Here is a 24,625-nt window from a genome sequence, read left to right on the forward strand (position 1 = left end):
CAGGCATTATTCCAAGTGTTTTAGATGTATTATCTAATTAATCCTCAACATCACGATTAAACAGGAATTTTACTGTCCCCACTTACACCCAAGGAATTGAGGCACAGAAAAATTAAGTTGCCCAAATGTCAAATTAATGATAGCTAGTCAAAATCAGTTTGGCTTCTAAACCCAAGTTTTCAATCATTAGGCAAAATAGAAGGTTGCACAAATACATATCATACACTCATATACCCTGGGGGGTGGGGGTGGGGGGCTAAGGTTTAGGAAGAGGATTTTGGTTATCTATGACATTTGAATTATTGACAATAAGAATGTATGGACTTGTATGATTAAAAAAATTTATCTCTCATAAATTAGCCACACATTTTATTGGGCTTTCCGTGGAATTCCACTGACATAATGTGCACGTGCCTAAATGAACAGGATGGCCACAGTGAGCCTAACATCATAGCGGCTGGCAGTATTTGGAAAATGAGAAGGGGTGGTTAATACCCTTGATAGGTCGTGACGTATGTGGTCTCTATCTAGCCACCAGTAAGCTTCAAGACCCACCCTAGACTTGTTTTTTAGTATGGTTGCTGATCTATAGGTCCTACTTTTGTCTTCAGATATGGTTATGTCCCCTCATAGCTTAAGTCAGCTCATAGTACTGAAAAATTCACAACAGTAAGAAGGAAAGAGATGGTCAAAGTTCAGAATGGGGTTAAGACAAATATAGGGACTGATCACTCACCCTAATGGATACCAACCTTGACCACTTACTACAGATTGGCCATACATAATACTATTACAGTTTTTTTCTTACCCATTAAACAAGTTTTTTCCATCTTCTTCCATATTATTCCACAGCCATTGATTAGGTTTCCTCTTCTCTATTACCTATGGGGGAAATAATCCATAAGGCTGGGCTAATATACAGCAAGAGAAAAAAAAAGCAATTTCTTGAATTTTATTTATAAATTCAAAATAAAAAGGATCAGTACCTATGACATATGACTACATGGAGTTTAGGTTTGAAAACTCAATGAAACTTGGGGCGCCTGGGTAGCTCAGTCAGCTGAGTGACTGACTTCAGCTCAGGTCATGATCTCACAGTTTGTGAGTTCGAGCCCTGTGTCGGGCTCTGTAGTGACAGCTCAGAGCCTGGAGCCTGTTTCAGATTCTGTGTCTGCCTCTCTCTCTGCCCCTCCCCCACTCGTGCTCAGTCTCTCTGTCTCAGAAATAAACATTAAAAAATTAAAAAAAAAAACTCAGTAAAACAGCTATTAATCTGAGGAGTAATGACCTCAATAATTATGATGATGATCTTGAAAACTGGGAAATTATAAACTGGCTTAATTCTGAAAACTATTAATAAGACTCCAAATGTTCAAATATTTTCCATGTAGATTCTACTTATAGCATTTAAACTGCTGCAATATCCTTTTTTTCAATATTTATTTATTTTTGAAGACAGAGAGAGAGAGAGACAGAGCACAAGTGGGGGAGGGGTAGAGAGACAGGGAGACAGAATCTGAAGCAGCCTCCAGGCTCCGAGCTGTCAGCACAGAGCCTGACGTGGGACTCGAACTCACAAACCGTGAGATCGTGACCTGAGCTCAAGTCGGACGCTTAACCAACTGAGCCACCCAGGTGCCCCTAAACTACTGCAATATACTTTTGAGTGGGAAGAGTGGAATTACAGATACATAAAATAAATCGCTACAGTAGGAACAAACTAACAGAAGACATCCTTTTAAATGGTCATTAAAAATAAAGTCCCTAACAAACGAATTTCAAGCTTACCTCCTAGTGAAACTTGCTGAGTTCTCAGGTTTTCTGGCATTATGCAAGGCAAGAGTACAGGATGCAGAGTAACAGAGACCAGTTATCATCATGATGTCCACTTACTAGTACAGGACCTTATGCAAATTTCTTAATTTGTCTGAGCCTGTCTTCTCATATACTTCACAGCACTGGTATAGGGACTAAATGAGAATGTAGGTAAAATGCTAGGGGACTACCTAGCACATAGCTGATGATCAATAAAGATTTAGCTTCCTTCCTTTATCTTTCTACCTTTAGAGCAATTTTCAGGGCTTGAGAAAGAGAAAATCCATTCTTGAAAACCTTACCTTATTTTTATTCCATCAAGTAATAACAATAACAATGATGATGCTAATGAGGAGGAGGAGGATAGCTGCCCACGGCACGTATGTAGCCTTTAATGTGTGCCACTCATCTAAGCACTCTCGCACATATTAACTCATTCACTTCTCACAACAACTATGACTTAAGTATTATCTTTATTCCCATTTCACAGACATTGAAACTGAGGCACAAATAAGTTCCACAGTTACTAAGGGGCAGAGCTAGGATTCAAAATCAGGCTTCTGCTCTTACGAAATACTAGCACCAAGGACTAACATCCAAATGAGACCAGCGATGCCCTTCCTTGAAGAGCTCTCTGATATTAATGTGGTCAGACAGGTAATGTTCAGATGGCTTACCAAGTAGAATAGATTCATATTCTAGGTAAAGTTAACTAAACATATAAAATAAACATAACTAAATATTAAATATAACTAAGATTTAATATACAAACTATACTATATATAGCTTATATTTTAAAATATAATTTGTATATTATGTATCTCAAAATGTTTTTAATATGTATTTTATAACATATTTTCTAAAGTTTAGAAAGTTCATCAAGAGAATATTAATAAATTTAAATCTGAAAAAAAAATCTAACCAAGATTATGCCTTTCTTGGCAAGGTCAGTTACGTGGTACATTCCAAAATACAAACATTCATTATCCTATCTATACTTGTCTGTAACTATCTTCCCCTGTAAACTCCTGCAGGACAACAATAGTACCTCTTCTTACTTACTGTGAACATCAGTAATGTCTAAAACTGTGCCTAGTCTTTACAAGACGCTCAATAAATACTGATGAAAGAACACGCTGGATATTAAACAAAGAAAATTTTTTTCTTTTTTTTAATGTTTATTTATTTTTGAGAGAGAGAGGGAGAGAGACAGTGCGAGTGGGGGAGGGGCACAGAGAGAGAGGGAGACGAAGAATCTGAAGCAGGATCCAGGCTCTGAGCTGGCAGCACAGAGCCCAATGTAGGGCTGGAACTCACGAACTGCGAGATCATGATCTGAGCCGACGTCGGATGCTCAACCAACTGAGCCACCCAGGCGCCCCAAAGAGAATTTTCAAATCCATCTGTCATTTCTATTCACATTCTAAGGCACCAACGCTCTAGGCTTACTTCCAACCACCCATCCACTCTATGATTTTAGTACCAGCGAGGCCTTGTTGGATTTAAGTGCTTTCTTTGACCTGGTCCCATTTTTGGCCTATTCCAATCTATAAGCTCATATAGCAAAATGTTTTACTACAAAAAGTCTCAAGTATACAATTAATTAATCAGAAGACTCATGCAAGAATGCATGCATGCAACAGATTGTTATAGCACTCTATGGTTTTCAAGGTGCTTCCAAGCATACCTCTCAGGTGCCTGAAGACAACGCTGAGAGCAGACAAGGCAGGTGTGGTAAGCCAGGAAGCTACATCTAATGTTGATTGTTTTGAAGTGGAAACGTATTTTCACTGTTACTGCTGAAGAGCCAATGGCTTAGAACCTGAGTTAGATACTTTCTCTGTAATTTTAAGTCAATTTCATAAGTAACTTTTTAAATTATGAATGATCAGTCATATCTAATCAAAATAAAAATAGGCCAAAAGCCTTAGGAGATACAAAGGCAGACTAAACTCATACAATAAGGAAAAATTTCACATTCATCCACCACTAAATAGAGAAACCTCATGGAAAATTATAAGAACACCATAATTAAATGTCTCTTGGATGCCAAATTAGGAAGTCTGGGTTCGACTGGCAGGAAGAGAGAAAGCTAGGCTGGATATCAGCAAGCCTAGATTTCAGTCCACACTCTATTACTAAAGAGTTTTGTGATCTCCAGGCCCACTCAAATTTGAAATTCCACAATTTGTACATGTCGCCCAGAGTAAATAATCATGTAAAAAGAAACATTTAACACTACATTTCAGAGCACAGTATGCATAGCATGAACAAAAGCTTCAAGATCTGTTGATTTTACTGTTCTAAGTTATTAGTTGCCATGGGTTTCACCCATTAATGGCTCTAATGGTTTACGTTCGAATTTAGGATCTCCGCACAGAAACTGCAAAACAGATTTATGATTTTCTGTGAAATACAAGAGGTGCTAGGACTGATCTTACACACTCTGACCACGATTCAGAATAATCTAGGTGGGACCACCTGGATGGCTCAGTTAAGTGTCCAACTCTTGATTTCAGCTCAGGTCATCATCTCACAGTTCATGAGTTCAAGCCCCACGTTGGGATTCTCCCTTTTCCTTCTGCTCCTCCCCAACTCAAGCTTGCTCTCTCTCACTCTCTCTCTCAAAGTAAGTAAGCTTAAAAAAAAAAAAAAAAAAAAAAGAATAATCTAGGTGGCAAAATCTAAGTTCACTTGCCAAATGAATTGATTTCTTACAAACTGTTTATTAAAGTGCTTTTTCGGGACACCTGGGTGGCTCAGTCCAACTCCTCATCTTGGCTCAGGTCATGATCTCATAATTCGTGATATCAAGCCCAGCATTGGGCTCTGTGCTGACAGCATGGAGTCTGTTTGGGACTCTCTCTCTCTCTCTCTCTCTCTCTCTCTCTCTCTCTCTCTCTCTCCCCCTCCCTCCCTCCCTCCCCCTTTCCCTCTCTCTCTGCTCCTCCCCTGCTCTCTCTCTCTTTCCCTCTCAAAATAAATATATAAACTAAAAAGAAAATGTTTTTTCACCATTAAACAGAAATATGGTCCATGAGTTTATGAAGCTATGTTATACAATGTACATGGGATATCAACCTAGACTATGAACTTTCTGAGAAGAGGTCGTTTCTCATTCTAGTGTCCTATTGACTTAATATATACTGTTGGTTGCATGAACTGCTGATAGAGGACCCCCTCTTTTAAACTGGCCTTGATCTCAAATTTTACTTCTTAGGCAATATGATTTCTAACATTTACAAAGTATTTTCAACTAAAAGCTTCATATGGCATTTGCCACTGTAAGCCATAACTTTTCTCATCTCTACATATGCACGTTTGTTTTAGAATAAAACGCTGCGCGTTGTTTCAGCCTTCTGAAATAAAAATATATTGGGACCAATACAATGATGTATAAGAGATCCAGAGTGTCAAGCGACACATTAGAAAGATGGTCAAGTGACACATTAGAATTTTTTTCCCCCTAAATTCCTGTGTGGTGGTTAGAATCAAAAAAGTTCTAGAAGTCTACCTGTGTTGATTGATTTCCATATCTAATAAGACACTAGATGGGCCTGTTTATTCATAAGGGGCATGAGAACACAGGAGACTGCAAGAACCTTAGCAAATCCTCGTATTAGCAGTGTGACCCTGGGCAGTTCACTGATGTCTTGGGAATCTCTACAGTCTCCCGTGTGAATAGATACAACATCAGCTCTACTCCCTTCCAAGGGTGCTGCATCAATCAGGCAAGAAAACGTGTGTGGAAGTGCACTGTAAACTGACAAGGGCTGCACATGGGTTAGGTCTTCTTTCCTTTGCTACCAAAAATAGCAGAGACTTTAGATCATTATTGTGGTGAGAAGAGATAGTGATATTTGAACATTTCAGGTATTTGGGGGGGACATGCTAGGATAAAAGAACCTGATCTCTCATGTGGAGCGCAAGAATCCTAAAATGTATCTGGTATCTGCGTCTTTTAGTTAAATAACATCCTGGTCTTACCTACCAACTTACAGGGATTAAAGGACATAAGATCTTAGCCACACTGGGGATTTCTTCTCACCAAAAAATAAAATGACTTATTTTATTATTTTTAAAAATTTTTTAATGTTTATTTTATTTTTGAGAGAGAGAGAATGAGAGACTGAGCATGAGCGGGGGAGGGGCAGAGAGAGAGGGAGACACAGAATCCGAGGCAGGCTCCAGGCTCTGGGCTGTTAGCACAGAGCCCGACAGGGCTTGAACCCACGAACCACAAGATCAAGACCTGAGCCGAAGTTGGATGCTTAACTGACGGAGCCACCCAGGCGCCCCCCAATATAAAAGGACTTAAAAGCAATAGCATAGTATGCTTGCATTCTCCCCAGTCATCCAAGATAAATACATGCAAACAAAAGCAATACCAGATCCCATTTAATGCGCAGAGAAGCAGTGACAGCCACGAAAACAGCTTTCCATAGAGCACACACCGGAATTGGTATTTCATCACTGTGCTTAAATCTAATGCTGCTTTTATACTCCCCACATATAATAAATACTATTAATTGGTAGAGTTCAGCCTCCCAGCATACATTCAAACCATTTTAAAAACATTAGTTGTCATTACCAAGCACGTTTTATAAATACCATACAACAATTTTGTCAGCACAGAGCAGCAATTTTAATGGGAAGAGAACATTTATGAACATTTATTATACTCCTACTAGATACCGTGCTGTGTGAGGTGTTTTCGCATATATTTGTGCATTTAATTCTCACAAACGAGGTAGGTGTCAGTGGCACTTTACAAATGAAGAATGGACACTCAAATTGGTTATTAAATGACTAGTCCAGGATCACACAGCAAAAAAAAAAAAAAAAAAGCAGTACCTAGGCCCCAAGATAATTAGTGCAATTCAGTCACTCTACATCAGTGGCAAAGAACATGAGGTTTAATTAAGTAAAGTTTTGTGCCATGGTAAAATTTAGTTGGCAGTTAGCAATATCCTGAGACACTTTACATATCTTGTTCAAGAAGAGACTGAACTGTAAATATGCACTCCTTCCGTAGAAACAGTTTCTGATTTTAAATTTTAAACATAAAGACTTAGCACTGCAGGCTGGCTCAGTCAGTAGAACATGAGACTCTTGATTTTTGGGGTCATGAGTTGAAGCCCCACGTTGGGTGCAGAGCTTACTTAAGAAAAAAAAAAAAGACATCACTGCAGCTAGTTCTTTTCAGAGATAACTCTGCAAAGGAAATATAAATTCACTAGAGTCAATAACTGTTTTGTAAAGAAGCTATCTCTTGGAAATCATATCAAAATAAGTGCCAAAAACTACTTACAAACGTGAAAACATTTTAAGAATTTTGAATATTAGAAAAATGCTTCCTATAATCACAGCTCTTAAAATCTCTTAAAAGCTAACTCTAACCTACATATCACTATCTGCTATACTATACAGTGATATTGTTGGTTTTCTCTGAAAATTCCCATTAAAAAATCAGGTATTTATAAGGGCTCAGTTGGTTGAGCGTCCAACTTCCACTCAGGTCATTATCTCGCGGCCAGTGAGTTCAAGCCCCACATCGGGCTCTGTGCTGACAGCTCAGAACATGGAGAGTACTTTGGGTTCTATGTCTCCCTCTCTGATTCTGCCCCTGCTCAAGCTCTGTATGTCTCTCTCCTTCAAAGATAAATAAACATTAAAAAAATTTAAAAAAAACAACAGGTATTTATAAAATAAACATTTTAGAAGGGCTCTAAAATGGACAGTACTAATGATACAAAAAGATTTAGGACTATATATCTGTACCAAGCAATGAGATGTTAGGAGTGTTTGGACAAGAACCAAAACCCTGTAGAGCTTTCCAACTAAATGGTTCTAGCAAAAGCCTGATGGCTACATTGTTAGCTGGTTATAGTATTCCAAGATACAAAATAAACCTAGATTTTAAAAATATAAAACTGCATCAAGTTATAAAACACCACCCTAATTAGGTGTTGTGGTTAAGAAAGCAGGTTTAGGGAGCACCTGGGTGGCTCAGTTGGTTAAGTGTCCAACTTCGGTTCAGGTCATGATCTGGCAGTTCATGAGTTTGAGCCTCACATCTGGCTCTGTGCTGTCAGTACTGAGCCTGCTTCAGATCCTGTCCACACACTCTCTCTGCCCCCCTTCTCCATCTCTCAAAAATAAACATTTAATAATAAGCAAAAATAAATAAAACATACATGTAAAAGAAATTAAGGCCTCTCATTACTGAGCTAATTTGTTTCCAAGTTTAGAATTTAAAACATAATAAAAAAGGGTGTCTGGGTGGCTCAGTCAGTTTAGCGTCAGACTCTTGATTTCCGCTCAGATCATGATCTCATGGTTTGTGAGATTGAGCCCCTTGACGGGCTCTGTGCTGACAGTACAGAGCCTGCTTGGGATTCTCTCTCTCCCTATCTTTCTGCCCTTCCCCACTGGCGCTAGCTCAAGTGTGTGTGCTCTCTCACAAAATAAGTAAATGAATATTTTTTTTAAACCATAGAAAAAGAAGCAAAATCCTAACATTCTTGATAGCAGTCAGGGTGGTGATTAACCTGGGGTGGGGTATAAGGGAGGATCAGACAGGGAACTTTTACACTTACGGGATGGTTATCCCGGCTTTTGTTTCACTGGTCTTTATTTTATGTTTATTTTTTTAATGTTTATTTATTTTTGAGAGAGGCAGAGTGCAAGCAGGGGAGGAGCAGAGAGAGAGAGGGAGACACAGAATTGGAAGCAGAATCCAGGCTCCAGGCTGTCAGCACAGCGCCTGAAATGGGGCTTGAACTCTCGGACCATGATATCATGACCTGAGCCAAAGTCAGATGCTTAACCGACTGAGCCATCCAGGTGCCTTGGTCTTTAAAATGTACATGATGTTTTGGGGCATCTGGCTGGCTCAATCAGTAGAGCATGAAACTCTTGAGCCCCACTGGGTAGAGAGATCACTTAAAAATGAAAGCTTGGGGGCGCCTGGGTGGCGCAGTCGGTTAAGCGTCCGACTTCAGCCAGGTCACGATCTCGCGGTCCGGGAGTTCGAGCCCCGCGTCAGGCTCTGGGCTGATGGCTCAGAGCCTGGAGCCTGTTTCCGATTCTGTGTCTCCCTCTCTCTCTGCGCCTCCCCCGTTCATGCTCTGTCTCTCTCTGTCCCAAAAATAAATAAACGTTGAAAAAAAAAAATGAAAAAAAAAAAAAATGAAAGCTTGGGGTGCGTGGGTGGCTCAGTTGGTTAAGTGTCCGACTTTGACTCAGGTCATGATCTCCTGGTCTGTGGATTTGAGCCCTGTGTCCGGCTCTCTGCTGTCAGCATGGAGCCCACTTCATATCCTCTGTCTCCATCTCTCTGCCCCTCCCCCTCTCATTCCCTCTCCCTCTCTCTCTCTCTCACAAAAATAAACACGAAAAATAAAAGAAAATAAATATAAAATCTTTTTAAAAATCTTTTAAAAATATAACAAAATGTATGTCCTAAAATATATCTCACATATATAATATTTCACAATAAATAAATTAGACAAAATAAGTTAAAACATTTCAAAAGTATAATGAGAAAGCACATTTTAATCTTAGAAAAGGGGGGAGGAAAAAAAACAAAAAATAAAATAAATGCTGTATCATTCTAAGTGTTCTAGATTACTTCAGATTATGTATGCAACAGCTTAGCTCAGTTATAGAAACATTTCCAAAAGACTCCATTCAACCGTATGAGACGTTATTTTTCTTTGTGGGTTAGTTCTTACAAAGGGTATTGTTGATTCTCTGGGAGCACGTCTTTATGATCATAAAACCTGGAGGTTGTAAGGAATGTCAGAAGGCTTCTCTTACAACATGTTCACTTTCCACACAAGGGAACGTTAGACCCCTTCGCTTCCAAATAACAGGTTTCCCCACTCTGCTCCCAGCTGTTGCAGCTAGCCACCAACGTGACACAAAGGGGGAGATCCTGTTTTCTCAATTACTTTGAAACAGTGACTAGAGAAAAGGTGAATTTATACCAACCATCAGGAATCTAGACCTAATATGTACCCCAACAGATGCCAGTACCTACAGAGGAGCCTGGTGCCTCAGTCAAAGAAGGCATTCTGGAAACGTGCATAAGTGAATTTAGTCAAACGTACAAAGCAGCGGTTCTGCCCCAAATATTTTACATATAAAAGAAAATCACCAAAGAATTCTATGTCATCATATAATGAATTCAGTAGTGTGCTGTGGGCAAATGTACAGAATACAGGAGGGAATAGGGAAATAAGACAAAAGATTAATGTTGCACGGGGTAAAATGGAGACAGAGGTCTTAGAGGAGAAGAACTGGGAATTAAATTTTGAAGAGCTGATAAAGAAAGCATTCTAGGATTTCTCCAAAGGAACCTGTTGATCTTTTTACACCTGCTTCCCTTTTCCACATTACTGTCAAATTTTAACAGACATATCCACATTCCCCCTCAAAGAACTTTTGGAACCCACTGAGAATGGAACAGTAGGAAGAAAGAAAAGAAACCTTTTTAAATGTTTAATATAAATTCTTCAAAACAGAAACATCTTTAAATGGTAAATACTCATTTTCTTAAGTTTTGAAGTTCACCAAAATAAAACTGGACCCCCCAAATTAATAGAAAAACATTTAAAAACAATCCCCCAGGGCACCTAGATGAGTCAGTTGGTTAAGCGTCTGACTCTTGATTTTGGCTCAGGTCATGATTTCACGATTTGTGAGCTGGAGACCCATGCTGGGCTCCATGCTAACAGCATGGAGCCTGCTTGGGATTCTCTCTACCTCTCTCTCTCTCTGCCCCTCACCTGCTTTTCTGTGCACTTGCTCTCTCTCAAAAAAAAAAAAAAAAAAAATCCCTCCACACTCAGGACTGCAAACTTAAAGCGTACATAAAATTAACAGGACATGTGGGTACCATGAGCAATGGATAAAGGGCTTCTCTTTCCAGCTACTTTAATGAGAGACAACAGAGCCATACTGGTAAAGAAAAGACAACTGGAGAAGAGACTCACTTCCAGCTCTAGATAGATTAGCAAACATAAAAAGCCATTTCTGCACCCTGGCTCTGTTTCCACATCCGTAAAAGTAACATTAAGTTACTTGATGACCTAACGTTCTATTATTCTATCTGTAAACTTCCTAAAGCCACTCAGATATCATTATCTTCTAGCAAGCTACGTGTTAGGCATTCATCCATAAGGGTAGCAAAACAGAAAATGAATCTACATCATCCAGAATTCTGTACTGTAGCAAAATTTTACAATTAAACAAGCCATTCTAAGTCTTGCACTGAAAAAGTGCATTACAGAACTAAGTTTGGATTTTCGATAAAACAGAACGCATTGAACACCCACATTTACCTCTTTTGTCCTCTCCGTAACTCCACTAGAACAACAGTAAAAATGAGAGCTACAAGAGAAAAGAATAGGAGAGGAAACCACTACAAGTTTTTGGAAGCTGAAAAGCAGATGGGTAGGTTATTTGACTTAGCATAAAATGTAAAACTTAAGAGCACATTAAGGGGAAGCCCAGAGCAAACTGAATTGTGCTGGGACACACCAAAAAGCTCAGAATACCTCTGCAAGTGGGGACAGCAGACAGGGCTGAAAAAGAACAGGGTGAAAGTTCTAACCCAAGATTCCCACCCTAACCCCAAGCAGCCATTGGTCAGAAGATGGGAAGCCTATTCTGGAAACTAGAGACTCTGGACTTAAACACAACTGGGGGAAGGCCTAGGAGTCTAAAAAGATGGAGATTATGGGAAAGTAGATATCCTGAAAGGTAATCCCCAGCTCTTTCTCCATTCAGCTCCCCAAATGTTTCAGCCAGGGATAAGCCAAAGATGGGAGCATTCTCTCTGGAGATGAATTTGCCCCACAGAAAAACACCTACGAGTACTGACTACTAGAGGTGACCTCCTAACTATCTTTTTTTTTTTTTTAAGTTTATTTATTTTTGACAGAGACAGAGTGTGAGCATGAGCTGGGAAAGAGCAGAGAGAGGGGGAGACACAGAATCCGAAGCAGGCTCCAGGTTCCGAGCTGTCAACACAGAGCCCGATGCAGGGCTCGAACTCACAAACCGCAAGATCATGACCTGGGCCGAAGTTGGACGCTTAACTGACTGAGCCACGCAGGCGCCCCATCCTATCTTATAATGAATAATAGCACCAGCCAACTTTTAGAAGCCCCCACTCTGTCAAACCCAGCTTTCAGTTTTTCAGTGGCTCATTATGGAACATGAGTAAGACAGCCAAGGCTATACATTTAAGAAAATCCCCTAAATGAAAAACTAAAATAAATGATCAAGTAAAGGTATTTTAAGGAAACAGATGGTGCAGGAAACTGCAGGAAAAAAATGTAATTACAATTAACATACTGAGAGAAGAACTATCCCATGAAACAGAAATAGAAGACTATTAAAAAGCAACATTCAGGTATGCCTGGGTGGCTCAGTTGCGACAGACTCTTGGTTTTGGTTCAGGTCATGATCTCATGGTTCGTGGGATCAAGCTGTTGGGCTCCACAGCTGGCACAGGGAGCTTGCTTGGGATTCTCTCTGCCTCTCTTTCTACCCCTCCCTCACTCGCACTGTCTCCGTCTCTCTCACAATAAATAAACTAAAAAAAAAAAAAAAAAAAAGCAATATGCCGAGGGGCGCCTAGCTGGCTCAGTTGGTAGAGCATTCGACTCTTGATCTCAGGGTTCTGAGTTCAAGCCCCACGCTGGGTATAGAGATTACATAAAAGCAAAACCTTAAAAAAAGGGGGGGGGGCAGCATTCAGAGAAAAAAACTTGAAACTTAAAAATATTATAGCAGAAACCTAATTAGAAGTGTCTGAAGATGAAGTTCAAAACATCTTCCAGAAAGCAGAGCACAGAGACAAAAAAGATGAAATATAGAAAAAATGGGCAAATTAAAGGACCCATCAGTCCATACATTCCAAACACAAAGAATAAGAATACAAGAGGGAAAGAAGAGGAAAACCAGGGGCAAGGGAGAGAAGAGGGAGGGGCACCTGGGCGGCTCGGTTGGTTAAGTGTCTAACTCTTGGTTTCAGCTCAGGTCATGATCGCAGGGGTTATGGGTTTGAGCCCCGCATCTGACTCTATGCTGACAGTGCAGAGCCCACTTGGGATTCTCTCTCTCCCTCTCTCTCTACTCCTCCCCTGCTCACATGCTCACATGCACTCTCTCTCTCAAAGTAAATAAATAAAAACTTTTAAAAAGGGTGGGGGGAGAGAAGGTGGAGGCTGGTTAGAATTAAAGAATTCAAGTAAATCTCCCAGAACTGAAAAATGCATGTTTCCAGATTGAATAGGCCCCCAGTGTGCCCTATACAACAGATAAAACAAGGCTCACAGTAAGGCAGATTACCATAAAATTTCAGAACATCAGAGACAAAGATCAGCTCCTAAACCACCTCCAACTGAGGGGAAAGAAAAAAAAAAAAGAGTCAGAACATCATCAGACTTTTCGTTAGCAACAACAGAAGCTAAAAATCAATAGAACAATTCCTGTTAAACTCAGAAAATTATTCTATATTCTACACCCAGGTAAACTATAAATCAAGTATGAAAGAAGAAGACATTTTCATACATGCAGATTCTCAAATTTACATCCTATGCACCTTTTTCTTAGGAACCTTCTGGAAGAATTGCTTAAGTATAAACAACGAAGGGGAAAGATGTGGCATCCAGGAAGCAGGGAGTCCCAACATAGGGAGGAAATAACTGTTATATAGAAAGGTAGATCCAAGGATGATAGCTGTGCAGGTCTAGAGAACGATCTATACAGACTTTAAAAGAATAGCAGCATGAGTCTACTGCCTAAAAGTATGGCATTAAATGCCAAAAGAAACAGCTGGAAGAACAGAAAATGGGGTCCCTGTAGAGGTCAAATGTTGGGGAGAGGGAAAGCAGGCAGGGTACTTTTTATGTTGCACACAGCTTAGCATTGATAAATATTAAATTTTAAAAGATTCTTCAAAAGGTTAAAGAGAATGTTTAAAAATTTTTTTTATAATGTTTATTTTTGATGTTTTTTTTATAATGTTTTATTTTTGAGAGACAGAGACAGAATGCGAGTGGGTTAGGGGCAGAGAGAGAGGGAGACACAGAATCCAAAGCAGGCTCCAGGCTCTGAGCTGTCAGCACAGAGCCCAACACGGGGCTCGAACTCACGAGCTGTGAGATCATCACCTGAGCCGAAGTCGGACGCTCAACCAACTGAGCCACCCAGGCGCCCCAAAAAGAATGTTTTAAAATCACATCTAAAAAAACATGATTTCCCAAGCAAGATTTCCGAGGGAAAAAGAAAATGATAAAGAAAAAAACGTAATTTTCAAGGCAGAGCAAAATCAAGTTATTTGAAAAACACTACACCTTAGCAGAGAGTGTGGCTTTGCTTGAAAACTATGATGAGTAGGAAACAATGTTTGGCTGACAGATACTTACTCAAAAGTCATAATCACAAAGCCAGAAAAAAAAAAAAAAAAGGAAAAATTTAAACATATTATGGTATGGTTGGGGAAAGTTCATAGTTTATGGTTACATCAAACACTTCACAAATTAAGATTACTTTTTCACACACTCAAGCAGATGCTAAATCAAAGTTAAAAGAATAACTTGACTGCATCACATTTGGTAAGAAGTGAAAACGCTTAAGAGACAACTGTTTCCTCAGGAAAACGCAAATACTGCAGCTTTGTTGAAACAAGTCAACGTTTTGTGTCAGGGTCGTGTATCCTTTCCTAACGACTGAAACAGCAGTGGGATTCACCGGCAAACCTGAAATGACTGTTGCCCAGCCTTCTGTATAAGCCCCTAAGAAATGGCATCTCAGGAAATATGCTCTTCTCTATCCCCAAATACTGCAAAAATGAAAACATCTAGATTTTCTATTGCCCTCTCATAGCAAATGCACCTAAAATAGTATTCATTCATCGTATTTAATACTGTCTACTTCTATCTCATGGATGTTAAGATCATACTTATAATCAAGTATTGGGCTCTTCAATAAACAGGCAATTAGAGAGGGTGCTGCCCACTATTTACTCAGTTTTCTGACATCTAGGGAGGCTGCACCCATGGAAAATAGCTGGATCTAAGATTCTGTGATAGTCTACTGATTTGTGGCCAGGGAGATCTTTTTAAACTACTGCAATGAAGCACTCTCCCACCCAATCTACTCTGGTAAAAACACTTGCTCTCCTTTTGGCATAAATGAAGACAATGGAAGAGATGAATTTGCAAGCTGGCTTAACTGTAGCATACTGTACAGCCTTCAAGTTGAATGTATAAAAAAAAACACCTTCGTTTCAGTCTCTTGGAATCAAGAAGAAAACAATACTTTAAGCTTCTGCATAAAGTACGATGTTCTTTTTGAAGTTTGAGAAAACACATAATAGCTTATAAAATATAATGCATAACCAAGAGCTCCTCCAGCTTTAAAATAATAATAAAATACTATGTCCAGATCTATTCTCAAAGCAAATTAGCAAGACATTAGGAAAAAGTCTGCACTGCAAGAAAAAAAAAAATTTATGACAACGTATGGTGATGTCAACTAGACTTATTGTAGGTGATCATTTCACAGTATATACAAATAGCAAATCATGTTATACACCTGAAACTAACATAATGTTATATGTCAATTATACTTCAATAAAAAGTTTAAAAAATTTTTATTACATTTATCCTTTCATGCTTCTTTCACAGAAGGGAAACAGCTAACTAAAATATGAAGAAATGTTCAAACTCACTAGTAAGTAGAAAATATAAATTAAAATAAGACATAATTATATAGCAAAAATTCGAACCGTGGACAATAGCAAGTGTTGGGAGGTGGAGAACGCAAGGCCTATGAGGGGTACGCGCTGATCTACCACTCAGCAGCCTGTCAGTACCTATGCTACAATGCCACTCCTGAGTTTGTATCCCAAACACATTCTCCACGTGTCCATAATGAACACAAACAAGACTGCTGTTAGCAGCACTGTTTACGGTAGCCTAGGCATCCATCACTATGGGAACGGATGCGCACCATGGAACAGCATGCTGCAGGTTGGAGCAATTAGCTAAGTATACGTCCAAAAACATTCCCAGATCTTAAAACAGGGCTGAGTGAGAAGAGTAAAACCAGAGTAAGAGCTATAACATAGTTCTTTAAAGATTTTGGGTGTTTTTATTTTAAGTTTATTTATTTTGAGAGAGAGAACAAGTGGAGAAGGGGCAGAGAGAGGAGAGGAGAAAACCCCAGGCAGTCTATACGGCCAGCACAGAGCCCAATGCAGGGTTCAAACCCACAAACTTTGAGATCATGACCTGAGCTGAAACCAAGAGTCGGATGCTTAACTGACTGAGCCACCCAGCTTGCTCCTAAAGATTTTATTTTTAAGTAATCTCTACACCCAACATGGGGCTTGAACTCAGAACTCCGAGATCAAAAGCCGCATGCTCCACCAACTGAACCAGGCAGGCGCCCCAGAGCTAAAGCATTTTTACAGGGAGAATTCTATAGCCAAATTCTGCAACAGTGAAGTATGGTGAAAAATTTTAGAATGAATGATAAGTACCCACCCCCGCCCCAAATCACTAAGCATTTTTTAAAAAATTTTCTTAATTTATTTATTTATGAGAGACAGCATGAGTGTGGGGGAGGGGCAGAGACAGAGGGAGACACAGAATCCGAAGCAAGCTCCAGGCTCTGAGCTGTCAGCACAGAGCCCGACACGGAGCCTGAACTCACAAACCAGGAGATCATGACCTGAACCAAAGTCCTATGCTTAGCTGACTGAGCCACCCAGGTGCCCCATTTTTTTATTGTTTTTTTTTTTTTTAAATCACTAAGCACTTTAGAAAGATGCATATAGAATCAAGGACATACATCAAACACATTAGAGAGGGTGCTTGTGGGGTGGGAGAGGAAAATAGGCATGGAAATGGGGGCTGAACAAAAGGCCTTTATACACCAATGCTAGACTGTGGCCAAATCATAGGGAATGAAGTTCAGATTCAAGATATTTTTCATTCATGCACGCATTAATTTATTTAAAAAAATTTTTTTTAATGTTTATTTTTGAGACAGAGACAGAGGCAGAGACAGAGACAGAGACAGAATGCGAGTGGGTTAGGGGCAGAGAGAGAGGAAGACACAGAATCCGAAGCAGGCTCCAGGCTCTGAGCTGTCAGCACAGAGCCCAACACGGGGCTCGAACTCACGAGCTGTGAGATCGTGACCTGAGCCGAAGTCAGACGCTCAACCTACTGAGCCACCTAGGAGCCACATTAATTTATTTAATGAAAATTTACTGAACACCTCTTAAGTGCCAAGTACTGTGTTTAAATATAAACTTTTCTTGTTATTTCTGCTGAAGGTTTTTATCTTAAAACCTCAAAAAGACATATGCTTTAAGATACATTTTAACTGGAAGTGGAAAGGAAAAAGAATTTACATTAGAATATGTATACTATAAAGTGAGAAATTCATCGTTCTTAAAATAGTTTTGTAAATTTTTTTCATGAAATATGAATATACCTTCAAACTCTTTAAATGACAAACTTATATGAAAGGTTGAAATACAGAATGAACTCTGAAGTCCTACCAAATTACACTGTCACATCTCAATCCACAAGTAAAACATCTTTTCTCATGGCTTTCAGTGGTGAAACAATTTTTTTGGAGGAGAATTTTTTTTCTACTTTATTTGTTCTACATAATTTTTCCAAAGATATTTCAACTGCTCAGGAACACTTCTTGCCAGATTTCCGTTTTCTAAAAGAATTCACAAGCAGACTGCTGGCTGCCAATGTAGGTGTTGTAGCTAATATGCTCATTTACACTGTGCTGCTAACAAAAACTGATGAACACATTCAGTGCAAAGTGACATTATCTAGTCCAAATCCCATGGGCATAGAAAAGATGTTTTCCACCCAAATTACCTGTTCCCCTCTTTTTTTTCCAACCCCCAAATGTTAACTAGTATACAAGATAACACTGGTAAACAAAACCAAAAGCAACTTGGAGGGCATCCTATGTCTAAAGCTCTAAAATTGTGAACTGTCAGGGGGCACCCGAGTGGCTCAGTTGGTTAAGCGTCTGACTCATGATTTCAGCTCAGGTCATGATCTCACAGTTAGCATGGAACCTGCTTGGGATTCTCTCTCTCCTTCTCTCCCTGACCCTCCCTCTCTGTCTCTCTCTCTCAAAATAAGTAAACATTTAAAGTAAATACTAGGTAAAATTGTAGCCCTTCAGTATTTGATACTAACAGTTGGTAGGTGGGAGGATGAACGGTGAAGAACGCTGATGGTTGAGCCAACCATCAGCACCACTGGAAAAACACACAAGCTACGCGGTCTGTCAGAGGGGTCAGCAGAATCTTCAGCACACAGAATAAAAGACCACACATTAATTTATTCAGGCTTACAAAAGATAATGCATTTTTATTCAATAATAATAGCGAACAATGAACACTTACTGTATGTCAGTCACTGCCAATGGACTAGGTACCATTATCATTTCCATTTTATAGATCATTTTTCACATCAAATGCAGGCTCTTTATCATTGCCTTTAAAACCTCCACAGAATGGTCTCAATCCCATTATATCTCCCTTTCTGCCAATCCAGGCCTCAGTTCTGACTCAAAAACTTGACTGATATATCTCATATGAATGGAGCGGTTCTTTTCTCTACCCAGCTTCCTTCTCCTCCCCTACTACTACAGAAAATTCTCAAATGAAGATGTTCTCAGTTAACCCCTTCCTCACATGCTTATTGAAAGTAAACATTATAGAAGCATATAGCGTAAAAAGTGAATACCTTCTCTGAAAAAAGGGAATACCTCAATAACAGTCCTTACAGTTTATGAAAATAGAAATATTCTACACATACTGTTCTGTAACATGACTTTTTAAAAAATATAGTTTAGGGGCGCCTAGGTGGCTCAGTCAGTTAAGCAAAGTTAGGAAAATTAAGCGAGTTAAGGAAATGAGAAAGGAATAAAACATACCAATACAAAAATCAACAAAACAGATGGAAGAGAAATGAGGGACAAAAAAGCTTTAAGACCTACAGAAAACAATTAGGAAAATGCCCTCAAAATAAATAAATAAACATTAAAAAAATAAGGGGCGCCTGTGTGGCTAAGTCAAAGTGTCCAAGTCTAGATTTCTGCTCAGGTCATGATCCCGCAGATCCTGAGATTGAGCCCCATGTTGGGCCCTGCACTGACAGCACAGAGCCTGCTTGGGATTCTGTCTCTCTGCTTCCCTCACCTATTCACTCTCTCTCTCAAAATAAATAAATAAATATTTTAAATACACACACACATACATAATTTAAAAAGTAAAAATATAAATATAAATAAAAATATAACAGAGACACCTTTCTGGCTCAGTTGGTAGACACGCGACTCTTGGTCTCAGGGTCATGAGTTTAAGCCCCATCCTGGGTATAGAGATCACATACATACATAAATAAGAGCTTCTAAGTGTATTTAAAATAAATAAGTAAAAGAAAATAATATTTAATAGTGGATGTCTTTCTATATTAGCAAACAGAGATCCACTGCATTCCTAACAGCTTAATGGTATTCCATTGTGTGGAACCATCACATGTCATTTTTTTTTTTTTTTTTTTGCTATAACAAACAATGCTATACAGAAAAACTTTGTATTCATATTTTTCATGCAAGTGTATGAATATATCCACAGGACAAATTTCTAGAAGTGGAATTGCTGGGTCACAGGGTAAGCACATTTTAAATTCCAATAGACTTGTCAGATTTACCTCCAAGGAAACTTACATTCCCATCAACAGTGTGTAAGAGTTCCAACTTCTCCACATCCTTTTTTTTTAAGTTTATTTCTTTATTTTGAGAGAAAGAGAGCACGTGACGAGGGGCAGAGAGAGAGGGAGAGGGAGAATCCCAAGAGGCTCCACACTGTCAGCACAGAGCCCGACACAGAGCTCAATCTCACCAACCATGAGATCATGACCTGAGCCAAAATCAAAAGTCGGATGTTTAACCGACTGAGCCACTCAGGCACCCCCCAAATTCCCCACATCCTTATCCACTACTGGTTACCATAACCTTCCAATCTGATAGGTAAAAAGTGGCAATTATATGTTTTATTTTATATTTATTTAAATGATTAGGATTACTGAACTTACAGCTTAAATAGATTTTGAATTTATTATTAGTTGTAGGCTAAGCTGAACTAACTATGGAGAAAAACAATTCAAGAAGCACATTAACAGAGGAACTGGGGAGACTGGTAATATTTGACCAATCTGGGCCTTAAGTGTGGAACAGACAATGATGCCAATCACAAATGAGTTTGATCTCTCCATTAAAGCACACTTACCTTTCACTTGAAATACAGTTATCATTTCTTCAAGCTACGCCATATATTCAGAAATGTTGTTTCTTTTAAGGGTATATTTAATTCCATAGTCAGGTATTCACTTTGTCATCTTTACTTACTCATGACACTCCTGTGTGTGATGCCTACTTCAATGATATTTTGTTTTGTATGAAATGTTGCTTATCAATCTGACCTTCGACCTCTTTTAGAGGTTAAAGCACAAGAGTATAATTAGTGTCTAGCCATGAACATCCAATATAATTAAGACAACTAATATACGTAATTGTATTAGAACACAGAAAGAGGAGTAAGAGAAGTAGATGTTAGCAATGGCCCATCCATAGGGATATTCTAAACATTCTAGATTGTGAAAACAAAACACTAATGAAGCTCCCAAATACTCTATAAATGCTTACATAAATGTGATGTCTTCTGTTCATGAATGCCGATTCACTGTCAAGGGCTAGATGTCTATGATTATAATGCTATTAGCAATGATGGCCGAAGTGAGCTATTCACACATTTTCTTACCTAATTTTCTTTGTGGCCCCCTCCAGGAAACAATTTTTGTCAGAGAGACTCTAATTAGCTCTAACACTGACTTAGACCTTATTATCCTGATAAATTAGTATCTATAATTGCAAAACTAAGTATCACAAATTATCTAGCATTCTAGAAAGGTTTTGGCTCAAAACTGATGTATCAGTAAACCCCTCACTACTCTTTCTTTAATTCTCAATTAAAATTTATATTCGTGGGGTGCCTGGGTGGCTCAGTCGGTTGAGCATCCGACTTCAGCTCGGGTCATGATCTCGCAGTTCGTGAGTTCAAGCCCCGCGCCGGGCTCTGTGCTGACAGCTCGGAGCCTGGAGCCTGCTTTGGATTCCGTGTCTCCCTCTCTCTGCCCCTTCCCCGCTCATGCTCTGTCTCTATCTCTCAAAAATGAATAAATGTCAAAAAAATTTTTTTTTTAATAATAAAATAAAATTTATATTCTTCATAGAACAAACTGATACTTAAGACTTTATTTCAAAGTCAAAAAACTCTTGCTACTTTACTATGTCCACATGGCCTGGACCCACAAGCACATGACAGATACTACACATCCTCTTTCCCATGTCAGAGACTGGCAGAAAGAGATAGAGCAGGGGGCAGGAAAGAGCAGAATACCAGTGTGACAAAGTGCTAAAGCCAGGCTATAAATTATCTTTTGGTCACTCATGGTTGCATTTTGAAAAGCTGACACAGAGGTAGGACCTATCCTTCCCTTGGAGAAATACAAGTATCATATGAAAGCATCCCCCTAACTCACTAACAAAAGAGCTGCGCTCCCACCCCTCACCCAACTTGCCCAATGAGAGAAGCACTGCTGGGTTCTAAAGGCAACAAGACGCTCTGTATTCTGACAATGGGAGGGAGGAATGAAGACTAGCTTCCTGGGCTCTGAACTCTGCCAGGCTGTCCTGCTAATCCTTCCCAAATCCCACAATGTTGGGGTGGGGGTGGGGGACAGAACAGACAACAATCCAAAACTGAATCAAGGATAGTAGCTCTGGATTACAGGAGGTTATAACATTCCTCTTTGAATGGGGGCGGAGTGGCCAGTGAGACGGTCGCAGTGCATATACAAAACCCTGTACATTTATAAAAACATAAGAAAAAAATACATTTTATCCTTGATCCTTCTGATGTGGTAACCAACATCTGCCCCCAAATCATTTGCCAGCCCAGGCTGCACGGAAGGCACACAGTAGCAGGCATTTTCACACAGTGAGGCTGGAAGAGATGCTCCTAGAGTGTAAATTACTAATTAGCTCAATAGAAGACAAAGAGAGAAAATACCTGTCACAGGATGCTGTTTACAGCCTGACATATAATAAAAACAACCCTGAAAATTTCAGAAGAGTGCCTTACTTTTCAGACTTCTATTAACATGTAAATGGCAAAGAAACAGCATTATAGTCTTTAAAAACTGCCCATGTCTCAGAAACAATAATGTATGACTGGAAAGAATGCTTTCCAAATAATTTGTAATTTTCTCATCCTTATGAAAGCTAAGTGTTTCTAATTATTACAATCAGCTTTAATAAGGAGCTATATCTCATAGCTTCGATGATCATTTAAAGAGTTGGGGGTGGGGAGCCGACAAGTGCTGTATTTTACATACATCGGAATACAGCTAATAGTCCCTTCACTGAAATTGAACAGGCCTCATTTTGCAGCTCATGCTTTTAGGAAATGGACTGGCTACCATTTTAATAACAATTGAGGATGAGCTGGAAGATAGTAGCAGGGATGGGGTCAGTTAAATCTCCTTATATGATGACAACTGAAATGACTACCAAAATTTGAGTTTATTTTGGGTGAAGGTAATAGTATGTTAAGATATTTATATTCATCCCTCTACCATGAGGCACATCTATCTGTATTAATTGCAACCAATGTTCTTAAGGAAGTGCATTTTGTACTTAGATTTCTTCCAGCTCCTTGATGCTACGTAAAGATCCTCAGTATACGTATTTCACCTAAATATGTTGCAGTCATGGTGATGATGGCTCCTGTCTTCACATAATAATCACCCATACATCATTAAAAGCTATCACATCCTGAGGATGCCCTTGTGTGTGAACACAACCTGCCAGGTACTAAGAAGGTCCCCAACAGAGTTGTACACCAAGACACGGTTGTTGCTGATGAGGGAGGGGCCTATAAACTTGTTGTTCACAGGTAAAAGAATGTTTTTCAAAACACACTGAAGAAAATAAAACATAAACCCCCCAAATCCACTCTCAATCCAACCTTGAGACTCCTTTGCTTCAGAAGATTAACTAAAATCAAACATACTAACTTGCTGATACATTCAAAGATTCTTCCCTTTTCTTTTGAAAATTAAGGCCTTCCTATCCACTTTTTTTTTTTCAAATTTGCTTGAAAGATACTCTAGTGAAAGAAAATGATAAAGCAAATGGGGCAAAATGAAAACAATTGGTAAATGTGAGTAAGTGTATAGAGAAGTTCCTTGTAGCATCTTTGCAACTTTTCCATAAGCTTGAAACATTGTACAAATTATCACAAGCCACACACACACACACACACACACACAAAGAGTATTAACAATAGAAGTTCTCTCACAGGGCTGTTGAGAGTTTCAAACAATTCACATACTTAGCTCATGCTGGGCACTTAGTAAACACTAATTATTAGTTATTTTAAAAAATAAGTGGATCAACTATAACAAATGAACCACTCTGGTGAGGAATGCTGATAATGGGGGAGGCTCTGCATGTGTGGGGATGGTGGTATATAGGAAACCTCTGCACCTTCCTCTCAATTTTGCTAAGAACCTAAAGCTGCTCTAAACAAACGAAGTCCTGGGGTACCTGGGTGGCTCAGGCAGCTAAACATCTGACTTAAGCTCAGATCATGATCTCACAGTTCATGGGTTCGAGCCCTGCCATCAGGCTCTGGACTGACAGCTCAGAGCCTGGAACCTGCTTTGGATTCTGTCTCTCCCTCTCTCTCTGCCCTTCCCCGAGTCGCACTCGCTTGTTCGCACTCTCTCTCTCTCTCAAAAGTAAAAAAAAAAAAAAAAAAAAGTCTTAATAAAAAAAAGAGTGGTCCAATTTGTTTAACCAAATTAAAGCATACATAAATATACATAATATATTACTTACACAGACACGCATAAAGAGAAGACAGTGAAAAACCAGAGTCTGAACAGATTTTGCTTATGGATATCTGCACTAAAATTGGAGTTCCGCTTTTCCTCAATGGGCAACAATCCCTCAACTGCAAACCTGTATGGTTTATAACAAGTCCTTTTTTTATGTGAAAAAGGTAGATAGCTAACCATTTATCTGCAGTGCAGTCAGGCATTTTATTGGTTTTGGGTTGTCTTATGAATGCAACTTTTTAATGAAAACACAAGGGCATGTAAGAATCCGGATGTAATCTTTGCATTAGATATAGCCCTTCTGGTGTTTGTCCCAGTTTCCCCACCTAGAAAGCTACTGAAGAAAGGTTAATAACAGAACCACAGGGATAATTTAAGGATTGGCAAACAAAACAGTTTAAGGGATAAAATAAACTAACACTGTTTAATCTGGAGAAGAGCATGCTAACGGATCACCTCACAACAGTCAAGTAGAGGTAATACCAGAGCACAGACTGCCTGCAAAATGCCAAGGTTCAAATCTTATGCCCACCACTTGGTAGAATTCTAGAAAGAAAGAAAGAAAGAAAGAAAGAAAGAAAGAAAGAGAGAAAGAAAGAAAGAAAGAAAGAAATGAAATGTCTGAGTGTAACCTTGAGGTTTTATTAAATGATTAAAAGTCCTTTAATCTGAAGGAGTCTTTATTTCATCACATGTAAAACAGGAACAGTGATAGTGCCAACCTCACAGGATTGCTGCGAGTAGTAAATGAGTTACAGTCTGCAAAGAGCTTACATCGG

General features: G+C 39.2%; 2 protein-coding genes across 5 annotated transcripts in view; both read right to left on the reverse strand.

Annotated features, from left to right (window-relative positions):
- USP49 (ubiquitin specific peptidase 49) overlaps window positions 1-24,625 on the reverse strand; it is an 81,593-nt gene that overhangs the window by 56,650 nt on the left and 318 nt on the right. For all 3 annotated transcript variants that reach the window (XR_007152028.1, XM_047857845.1, XM_047857844.1), the window contains exon 2: window positions 809-882. The gene's annotated coding sequence lies outside the window, so the exon portion shown is untranslated. The remainder of the gene's footprint in view (window positions 1-808; window positions 883-24,625) is intronic.
- Window positions 1-24,625, reverse strand: part of MED20 (mediator complex subunit 20) — a 78,904-nt gene that overhangs the window by 33,262 nt on the left and 21,017 nt on the right. For both annotated transcript variants that reach the window (XR_007152029.1, XR_007152030.1), the window contains exon 6: window positions 809-882. The gene's annotated coding sequence lies outside the window, so the exon portion shown is untranslated. The remainder of the gene's footprint in view (window positions 1-808; window positions 883-24,625) is intronic.

This window comes from Prionailurus viverrinus, chromosome B2, assembly GCF_022837055.1.
Source record: "Prionailurus viverrinus isolate Anna chromosome B2, UM_Priviv_1.0, whole genome shotgun sequence".
In the NCBI taxonomy this organism is placed as follows: domain Eukaryota; kingdom Metazoa; phylum Chordata; class Mammalia; order Carnivora; family Felidae; genus Prionailurus; species Prionailurus viverrinus.